We start from the raw sequence: 10,000 nt of genomic DNA on the forward strand, positions 1-10,000 counted from the left end.
GCAGCGCCGCGACGCCAGCGCAACCGTAAGAGTCTCCGAAGATCACTCAAACAGTAGGACAGCTCTCGCAGCGCCTGAAAACGTCCGGCGACTCGATGGGCGCCTCCGTTTGCCTCCAAGCGGTTTCACGTACTCTTTAACTCTCTCTTCAAAGTGCTTTTCAACTTTCCCTCACGGTACTTGTTCGCTATCGGTCTCGAGCCAGTATTTAGCCTTAGATGGAGTTTACCACCCGCTTAGGGCTGCATTTCCAAACAACCCGACTCCGGGAAAACCGCTAGGACGAATTACGACCGCCGCCAAGGGCCTAACACCCGCTCTGGGAAAAGGCCTCGATCAGAAGAACGTGGGCAGTCGTTGGTTCGCCGCATGCTGAATTCCATACGCTACATTTCCTCGCCCTCCAAAAAGGCTCGGATTTAGCGCTGGGCTTATCCCGCTTCACTCGCCGTTACTAGGGGAATCCTTGTTAGTTTCTTTTCCTCCGCTTAGTGATATGCTTAAGTTCAGCGGGTCGTCCCGCCCGATCTCAGGTCAAAAGTGATGTACTACAAAAGTACATGCGCTTTGTACGTCGGCCTTTTGAAGTCACTTAACTTATTCTCGAGCACCTACCGTCGTTGCTACCTCACCCGAGGCCAGCAGGCTGCTCACGCTTCAGCTGTGAAATCGCCAGACCAGCTGTCTTTGACGACACGCTCCTTAATTAAGAAACGAGTCGCAGGCACTTTCAAACTAATGAAAGGATCGGTGTGTTAAAGACCCTGAGACGGACGTGGCCCCAGGATTACCCGAGGCCGCAATACGCGTTCAGAATATCGATGCTCAATGTGTCCTGCAATTCACATTACTTCTCGGAGCTAGCTCCGTCCTTCATCGACGCTCGAGCCGAGTGATCCACCGCTAAGAGATCTCTCGTGTTAATCAATCTCAATGCAACCAAAAAATCGTGTTCAAAAAGAAGCGGCCGCGCCAGCACTTGCGTGCTGAATTATTACTCCCGCTGTCAGAAAGCAACGCGACCGAACTATAACAGTTACAGGGCTCGGTCCCTTCGAAGAAGAGACGTCGCTTGAAATCAAATTTCGATTCGTTAATGATCCTTCCGCAGGTTCACCTACGGAAACCTTGTTACGACTTTTACTTCCTCTAAATGATCAAGTTCGATCGTCTTTTCGAACACCGGCGAGTGCGTTGCCGCACGTACCAGGCTCAATCGGAGGACCTCACTAAACCATTCAATCGGTAGTAGCGACGGGCGGTGTGTACAAAGGGCAGGGACGTAATCAACGCAAGCTAATGACTCGCGCTTACTGGGAATTCCTCGTTCAAGGGAAACAATTGCAAGTCCCTATCCCTAGCACGACCGGGGTTCAACGGATTACCCGGACCTTTCGGCCTAGGGAACACACGATGATCCGGTCAGTGTAGCGCGCGTGCGGCCCCGAACATCTAAGGGCATCACAGACCTGTTATTGCTCAATCTCGTGTGGCTAAACGCCACTAGTCCCTCTAAGAAGTTGTCTCCGACCCAATGGGTCGAGCAGCTATTTAGCAAGTAAGAGTCTCGTTCGTTATCGGAATTAACCAGACAAATCGCTCCACCAACTAAGAACGGCCATGCACCACCACCCACAGAATCAAGAAAGAGCTCTCAATCTGTCAATCCTCGCTGTGTCCGGGCCGGGTGAGATTTCCCGTGTTGAGTCAAATTAAGCCGCAGGCTCCACTCCTGGTGGTGCCCTTCCGTCAATTCCTTTAAGTTTCAGCTTTGCAACCATACTTCCCCCGGAACCCAAAGACTTTGGTTTCCCGGAAGCTGCCGGACAGTTCTTAAGTTCGACACTGCCCGATCGCTAGTCGGCATCGTTTAAGGTCAGAACTAGGACGGTATCTGATCGTCTTCGAACCTCTGACTTTCGCTCTTGATTAAAGAAAACATTCTTGGCAAATGCTTTCGCAGTCGTTCGTCTTGCGCCGATCCAAGAATTTCACCTCTAACGGCACAGTACGGATGCCCCCGTCCGTTCCTATTAATCATTACCTCGTGCTCCGAAAACCAACAAAATAGAACCGAGGTCCTATTCCATTATTCCATGCAACATTATACAAGCGTAAAGCCTGCTTTGAACACTCTAATTTTTTCAAGGTAAACTTGCCGGACCACCGCAACACTCAGTTAAGAGCACCGCGAAGGCACCGACCAACAAGAACAACAAGGCCAGTGCTAGCCTTTCGACCGACCAACCTCGCCGTCCCTATATCCAACTACGAGCTTTTCAACCGCAACAACTTAAATATACACTTTTGGAGCTGGAATTACCGCGGCTGCTGGCACCAGACTTGCCCTCCAATGGATACTCGTTAAAAAGTTTAAAGTGTACTCATTCCAATTGCAGGACCTCGTACGAGGTCTGCATTGTTATTTTTCGTCACTACCTCCCCGAGCCGGGAATGGGTAATTTGCGCGCCTGCTGCCTTCCTTGGATGTGGTAGCCGTTTCTCAGGCTCCCTCTCCGGAATCGAACCCTGATTCTCCGTCACCCGTTACAACCTCGGTAGGCCGATACCGTACCGACGATAGTTGATAGGGCAGTTGCTTTAATGAGATGTCGCCAGCACTAGGCCGTGCGATCCGCAAGCTTATCCAGAGTCACCATTGTAACGACCCGAAAGCCGGTTAGTTTTGGTCTGATAAATGCGCGCCTCACGTCAGTTCGGCGCTTTACGCATGTATTAGCTCTAGAATTGCCACAGTTATCCATGTAAAAGCGTACAATCAAATGAACCATAACTGATTTAATGAGCCATTCGCAGTTTCACTGTACGTGAGCTCGTACTTACACTTGCATGGCTTAATCTTTGAGACAAGCATATGACTACTGGCAGGATCAACCAGATAACTATCCGAGGGCGTTTAAACCCGTTGCTCGACTGAGCGTTTTTACTGTATAAATACAGACCTTTTCTATCACTCGGCTTAAAAGCCTTGCGAACGTTACTGAAAGTCGGCGCCGGCCTTTTGCTGTTTAAAGCGCCAGCCCGCGTCGACTGCAGCATGCAGCTATACAACTGACTGTTCTTTCTCCCGACCAACCGTTTGCCTTCTGCCGGTTAACTCGTCAGCAGCAACACGCCATCTGTCTGCTGCAGTTACCCGCCTCGAGCCGTGCCTGCCTGCGTCGGCTACTCGTCTCGACGACTTCGCAAAGCTATAAGCCTACCGCCGCTGGACGCTTGTAGTTTTTCATACGCTGCTCCAATGCGTTTACATAGCACGTTCGCCGCCGCTGCAATAGCCGCGCCTCGGGTGCTAAACAGTAATGCTTTAAGCCCGCTTTCTCGTCAAGTCGACCGAACGCACAAACACGTCTCTCTCACTAGTGTAAAGTAATGCATACGTGTATGATGCTCAAATGTTGCTGTTGAACTTTTTTTGCCGATTTTTTCCGATTTTTTTCAATTTCTTTGTTTCTTTTCGATTATTTTAATGTTTTAAGCTTATTTATGCTACGTTTAAATGTTTTAATACTTTTTTATACTTTATTTAATATGTTTAAAAGAAATAAATAAAAAAAAATATGTATAAACTACTTTTTTTAATGTTTTAAATATATATATATTTATTATAAATAAACTTTATTTGTATTATTTTTTATTTAAGCGTACTTTTTAAATCTTTATATTTGTTTTATCGTTTTAAGCACATTGCGATAAATATAATAAACAAAAAATTGAATAAAAATAATAATAATAAAAAAAAAAAAAAAAAAAACATAAGCTTATTTTATATTTTTATTTTATTTTTATTTAAACTTACTTTTCAAACCTTAATACTCGTTTTATTTTTTTAAGCAGATTGCGATAAATATAATAAACAAACAATTAAATGAAAATAAAATAAAAAAATCAAACATAAGCTTATTTTATATGTTACATTTTATCTTTATTTAAACTTACTTTTTAAACCTTTATAGTTGTTTTATTTTTTAAGCACATCGCGATAGATATAATAAACAAACAATGAAATAAAAATAATAATAATAATAATAATAATAATAATAAAAAATCATAAGCTTATTTTGTATGTTTCATTTTATTTTATTTAAAACTTACAATTTAAACCTTTGTATTTGTTCTATTCTTTTAAGCACATCGCGATAAATATAATAAGCAAACAATTTAATAAAAGTAAAATAAAAAAATCAAACATAAGCTTATTTTATATGTTTCATTTTATCTTTATTTAAACTTACTTTTTAAACCTTTATAGTTGTTTTATTTTTTAAGCACATCGCGATAGATATAATAAACAAACAATGAAATAAAAATAATAATAATAATAATAATAATAATAAAAAATCATAAGCTTATTTTGTATGTTTCATTTTATTTTTATTTAAACTTACTTTTTTAACCTTTATAGTTGTTTTATTTTTTAAGCACATGGCGATAGATATAATAAACAAACAATAAAATAAAAATAATAATAATAATAATAATAATAATAAAAAATCATAAGCTTATTTTGTATGTTTCATTTTATTTTTATTTAAACTTACTTTTTTAACCTTTATAGTTGTTTTATTTTTTAAGCACATGGCGATAAATATAATAAGCAAACAATTAAATAAAAATAATAACAAATAAATAAAACAATACGGCTAAACTATAAAAAGAAAACTAAATAACTGATAAATACTTGTAAAACATTATTTGAAAAATGTATTTTGAAACACAACACGATTGATTTATAAATAATAATATATTTTTAATTTGTGTAGTTCATTTAAAGTAGTCTCCCTTTTTGCTTCTGGTTTTATTAGAGTTATATATAACAATAAATGGTGTAGTTTATTTAAAGTAGTCTCCCTTTTTGCTTCTGGTTTAATTAAAATTATATAACACATACTATAGTAAGTTAAATAAACTATAGTAACTTTATAAAACTACTTTACAAAATACATTTGTATAATTTAATAACTTTAAAATAACTATCAAGAATAAAATAGAATAGCTTTAAGTTTAGTATACAATTGGTATGTAAATTGTGTAGTTTATTGAAAGTAGTCTCCTTATTTGCTTCTGGTTTTACTTGAGTTACATAACGTTAAATAAACATACTTAATAAACGTAACCATCAATACTGTCATTTTAATAAAACTAAGTACAAATACATTGAATTAACATAGAACTTTAAAAAGCCTTCGCTAGTATCTGTTGGTAACAGTAAATAACCTATTATGACTCACAATACAGGAGTGCGAAATTTATTTTTCATTTGATTTTTCAGGTATTTATTTATTTGTGGAAATAAACTTTTTTATTACATTAGAAACTAATTGAATTTTTCCTATAACTATACCTATTATTATATTTAGTATGCTTAAAAGTAATAAAATGACACGTCGCGATTATATAATAAACAAACAATCAAACAAACAAAGAAAAAAAAAAAAAAAAAAACTATTTTTTTAAACTTATATTTCAACTATATGTCTTATTTTATTTTCATTTAAACTTACTTTAAACCTCTGTATTTGTTATATATATATTTCAACACAATACGATTAAACTATAAGACAAACAACAAAATAAAATAATCACATTAATAAATACACTAAGCAAATAGCTAGAATAAATATAAATAGTTCAATATATACAATATATTTCTTCCATTTTTAAGTTACTTGTTAAACATATTTATTTAAAAATGTTTCTTTAGAATATAAAACTAACAGTTCTACAAATAAAGAAATTAAAAAGCCAATACACATAACACTAACTTTTCATAAATTAGATATGCAAATATGAACAAAATAGTAACTAAATTCTAAAGCTTTTGTAAACTGTGAACTTATAAACTTATAATAATAATTGCATATTCACCATTCACAATAGCTTTTTATTTAGTACACAACTGGTCTGTAAATTGTGTAGTTTATTGAAAGTATAATCCCGTTTTGCTTCTGGTTTAAATAAAGTTATACAACACATACTAAAGTAAATTAAATAAAGTAATTCACTACTATCGTATTAAATAAAACCAATTTACAAAATACATTAATTTAAATTAAAGTGAACTTTGAACTTATAATAATAATTGCATATTCACTATTCAGAATTTCTTTAAATTTAGTACACAACTGGTCTGTAAATTGTGTTGGTTCTATTCAAGTACTCTCCTTGTTTGTTTTGTTTTAGTTGTATTTATTTTTAGATACTAGCACATTCAATACACATAATAAAGTAAACCAAATAAACTCTATTAATTTAAACTAAGTACAAATACATTAAGTTAATACAAAACTTTAAAAAGCTTTTGCTAGTATCTGTTGGTAACAGTAAATAACTTATTATGACTCACAATACAAAAGTGCAAAATTTATTTTCGTTTGATTTTTCAAGTAGCCACGCTTTTATTTGTTTTTGGACAAAAAGACTTTAAAGTTTTAGTATAAAAGACTAGTTGTATTAATTTTAACTCAGAAAATTGTACTCTACAAGATGGTGCCATTATTTTTTCGATATCTCAAACTGGTCAAACCACTTTTTTAGCGCTCTAATTGGTTTAAACAGCAAATAAGCAAACAGCAAATAACGTTATCTGATTGGCTAAGGTTTTTGTTTGCTAATAACTAGAATTTTCTTTTCTTTTAAGCGTTAAAGAAATGTAAATAAACGAGTAATAAGTATAAATAGGTCAGAAAGAAAAATAGTACAAAAAAGATGAATTCAAAAAGCAAAGGCCTACGGCACGTGGTATTCCCAAGCGGTCACCCATCTAAGTACTAACCACGCCCGACACTGCTTAACTTCCCAGATCGGACGAGATGGGGTGTACTCAGTGTGGTATGGTCGTAGGCGTTTGAAGGCGTTTACAAGCCTTTATAAACCCTTCGGTTTATTTAAAAAACCTATTTGCACTTGATTTACAATCAATTTGATATTTTAAAATTATTCCTTATAAAATTTTAACCTGAATTAACTTTTTTTTTGTTTTTTTAATCAACAGTTACTCCCAAACTGTACTAAAACTGTATTGTAACTGTACAAAAGTGTTTGTTTAAATAATTGTTATCTATAAATTACCTAAGACCAGGAAAAGTAGAAGTAAAGTTTATTGAATTATTAAATAAATAAAATAAAATCGTAAAATAAAATAATACAATATGTTTACAATTTGTCATTGATCTATCCATTTATGTTATTGCATTACAAATACAAACATTGCATACATTCAAGAGTATTATTCATCAATCTTTTCAATATAATAAGTTTTAAATTTATATTTATTTTTAAATAATTCCTGACATTTTAGATTACCTGAGATTTTTTTTTAATTAAATTAATTTTAGTAATTAAATACTTGACGTTCTATTTTGTTTAATTTGATAACTCAACCATGTTTATTTTTTTTACTAATTTAAAAGAACTATTAAACTAAAAGACATTACATACAGCTTCTAAAAGTTTTAAACACCTTAAAAAATATTATTATTTTAAAGATATATTAAAGAACTAAACAGATATTACTCCTAAAAAATCTTGTTAATAATATAAAAAGTACTCAAAGTCAGACTCGGAAATATATATACTGTTGTATATCTTACTTGAAGTTCACTGTAATTGACACTGTATAACAAAATTATAAAAATCAACCTATTTATATAGCAAAATATTTCTTTATCTTTGTCGTGGCGCGGTGGGTCAGTGGTCTTATCAGCTGACTCATAAGCAGAAGGTTGTAAGATCGAATCCCGCTAGTCGTCACGAAACACCACTATCGTTCAATGTTCGGGCTTCAAATTCTTTGAGATTATACTGTACTATTTATCTATCTAACTAATCTATCTAACAAATGTTGTTCAATCTAGGTTGTGGGTACTTGGGTCGAGTAATGCCTTTGACTTACAATCTGTTGTGGATTGACAATATTCCTCTATCTATCATTAAACAAATCTATCTAATAAATGTTGTTCAATCTAGGTTGTGGGTACTTGGGTCGAGTAATGCCTTTGACCTACAATCTGTTGTTGATTGTCAACATTCCTCTATCTATCAATAATGATTATATTCAATAATAAATGTTGATTAATTCAGTTGTAAGAAAACCAGTGCGCTGGTTAGGTTGGGTAAGGCCTTCGACTTACAATCTTGGGGATTATCAACGTTCATCACAAGTACAGTAACGATCTCATTGAATTTCCAGTTGGAACATAGGATTGTAGTGGTGGCCTACTTTGTAGGTTTTTTGCCTAGTTTGTTTTTTGCCTAGTAGTGTTTGCCTAGTTTGACAAACTATAGTATATATATTGTATAACTTTACTTGTATTATTTTTTATTTAAATTACTACTTATTATTAAAGAATTAAATTTTTTTAGAAAAAAAAACTATGTATTTTAACTAATGCTTATATTATATGTTTTGTTTTATTTTTATTCAAACTTACTTTAAACCTCTGTATTTTTTATACAATACGATTAAACTATATAACAGAAAAATAATTAAATAATCAAACTATTGAATAAGCAGTTAATTAGTGTGTTTTTTTATGCTTCTTTCATTTTTAACTTACTTGTTAACCATATTTCTTTTATTAAAGTATAAAACTAACAGTTACTAAAATAAAATAATCATAAAGTCAATACACAAAACACTAACTTTTTATAATTTAAATATGCAAACATGAATATAGTTATGAATCTATTATTTATTCAAATAGAATTATTCAAAGCTTATAATTATAAAGCTTTTGTATAATGTTTCAATTACAGTGAACTTTAAGTAAGATAAGTTTTTTTTTTTGTAATAACTACAAAATTGGTATTTTAGTTTATTATTAGTAACTAAATACTTATATTTATTATATTTAAAAAAAAACATCTATACTAACTCTAATTTCAAAGCATATTAAATACAAATTTTACCAACTAAATATTTATTTTTATTTTAATTATTATAACTTTCAAACATAAGCTTGTATACCTTATATACCTATATACCTCATATAGTAGGCTTGACATAACATAACATTATTTAATTCTTTTTGTTTGAAATAAACTCATTTAGTTATTAGTAAATTACAACATAAATGTTTATAACAATATAACTAAGATTTAGCTTTTGAGTTAGTAAACTTTGATAGTTTTCTTTTAATAGTTTAATAATCTTTATTTAAGTTCAAGCAAAATTGCTATATATTTAATACACATACAAAAGTAAACTAAGTAAACGTAATTCAATAGTTTCTATTAAGTAAAAGTAATTACAAATACATTAAGTTAATACAAAACTTTAAAAAGCTTTTGCTAGTATCTGTTGGTAACAGTAAATAACTTATTATGACTCACAATACAAAAGTGCAAAATTTATTTTCGTTTGATTTTTCAAGTAGCCACGCTTTTATTTGTTTTTGGACAAAAAAACTTTTAAGTTTTAGTATAAAAGACTAATTGTATTAATTTTAACTCAGAAAATTGTACTCTACAAGATGGTGCCATTATTTTTTCGATATCTCAAACTGGTCAAACCACTTTTTTAGCGCTCTAATTGGTTTAAACAGCAAATAACGTTATCTGATTGGCTTACGTTTTTATTTGCTAATAACTAGAATTTACTTTTCTTTTAAGCGTTAAAGAAATGTAAATAAACGAGTAATAAGTATAAATAGGTCAGAAAGAAAAATAGTACAAAAAAGATGAATTCAAAAAGCAAAAGCCTACGGCACGTGGTATTCCCAAGCGGTCACCCATCTAAGTACTAACCACGCCCGACACTGCTTAACTTCCCAGATCGGACGAGATGGGGTGTGCTCAGTGTGGTATGGTCGTAGGCGTTTGAAAGCGTTTACAAGCCTTTATAAACCCTTCGGTTTGTTTAAAAAACCTATTTGCACTTGATTTACAATCAATTTGATATTTTAAAATTAATCCTTATAAAATTTTAACTTGATGTAAGTATTTTTTTTATTAAAACCTTTTTTTTTGGTGTTTTAAT

At 32.6% G+C, this 10,000-nt stretch overlaps 5 non-coding genes across 5 annotated transcripts in view; all 5 read right to left on the minus strand.

The window, feature by feature from the left end:
* The window catches only part of LOC145848253 (large subunit ribosomal RNA), a 3,631-nt gene extending 3,094 nt beyond the window's left edge, over positions 1 to 537 (minus strand). The window contains exon 1 of the ribosomal RNA XR_014371829.1: positions 1 to 537. This exon is cut by the window's left edge and continues 3,094 nt beyond it. This is a non-coding gene — a ribosomal RNA (large subunit ribosomal RNA).
* A 222-nt stretch (positions 538 to 759) lies between these two features.
* LOC145848243 (5.8S ribosomal RNA) lies at positions 760 to 912 on the minus strand. Its single transcript, XR_014371820.1, has one exon. It is a non-coding gene; the product is annotated as a 5.8S ribosomal RNA (ribosomal RNA).
* Positions 913 to 1,094: 182 nt separating this feature from the next.
* LOC145848250 (small subunit ribosomal RNA) lies at positions 1,095 to 2,902 on the minus strand. Its single transcript, XR_014371826.1, has one exon. It is a non-coding gene; the product is annotated as a small subunit ribosomal RNA (ribosomal RNA).
* A 3,845-nt stretch (positions 2,903 to 6,747) lies between these two features.
* On the minus strand, positions 6,748 to 6,866 carry LOC145848252 (5S ribosomal RNA). Its single transcript, XR_014371828.1, has one exon. It is a non-coding gene; the product is annotated as a 5S ribosomal RNA (ribosomal RNA).
* Positions 6,867 to 9,719: 2,853 nt separating this feature from the next.
* Positions 9,720 to 9,838, minus strand: LOC145848257 (5S ribosomal RNA). Its single transcript, XR_014371833.1, has one exon. It is a non-coding gene; the product is annotated as a 5S ribosomal RNA (ribosomal RNA).
* Positions 9,839 to 10,000: the final 162 nt, after the last annotated feature.

The sequence above is a fragment of the Thalia democratica genome, unplaced genomic scaffold (assembly GCF_965202585.1).
Source record: "Thalia democratica unplaced genomic scaffold, ktThaDemo2.hap1.1 HAP1_SCAFFOLD_1311, whole genome shotgun sequence".
Lineage (NCBI taxonomy): Eukaryota > Metazoa > Chordata > Thaliacea > Salpida > Salpidae > Thalia > Thalia democratica.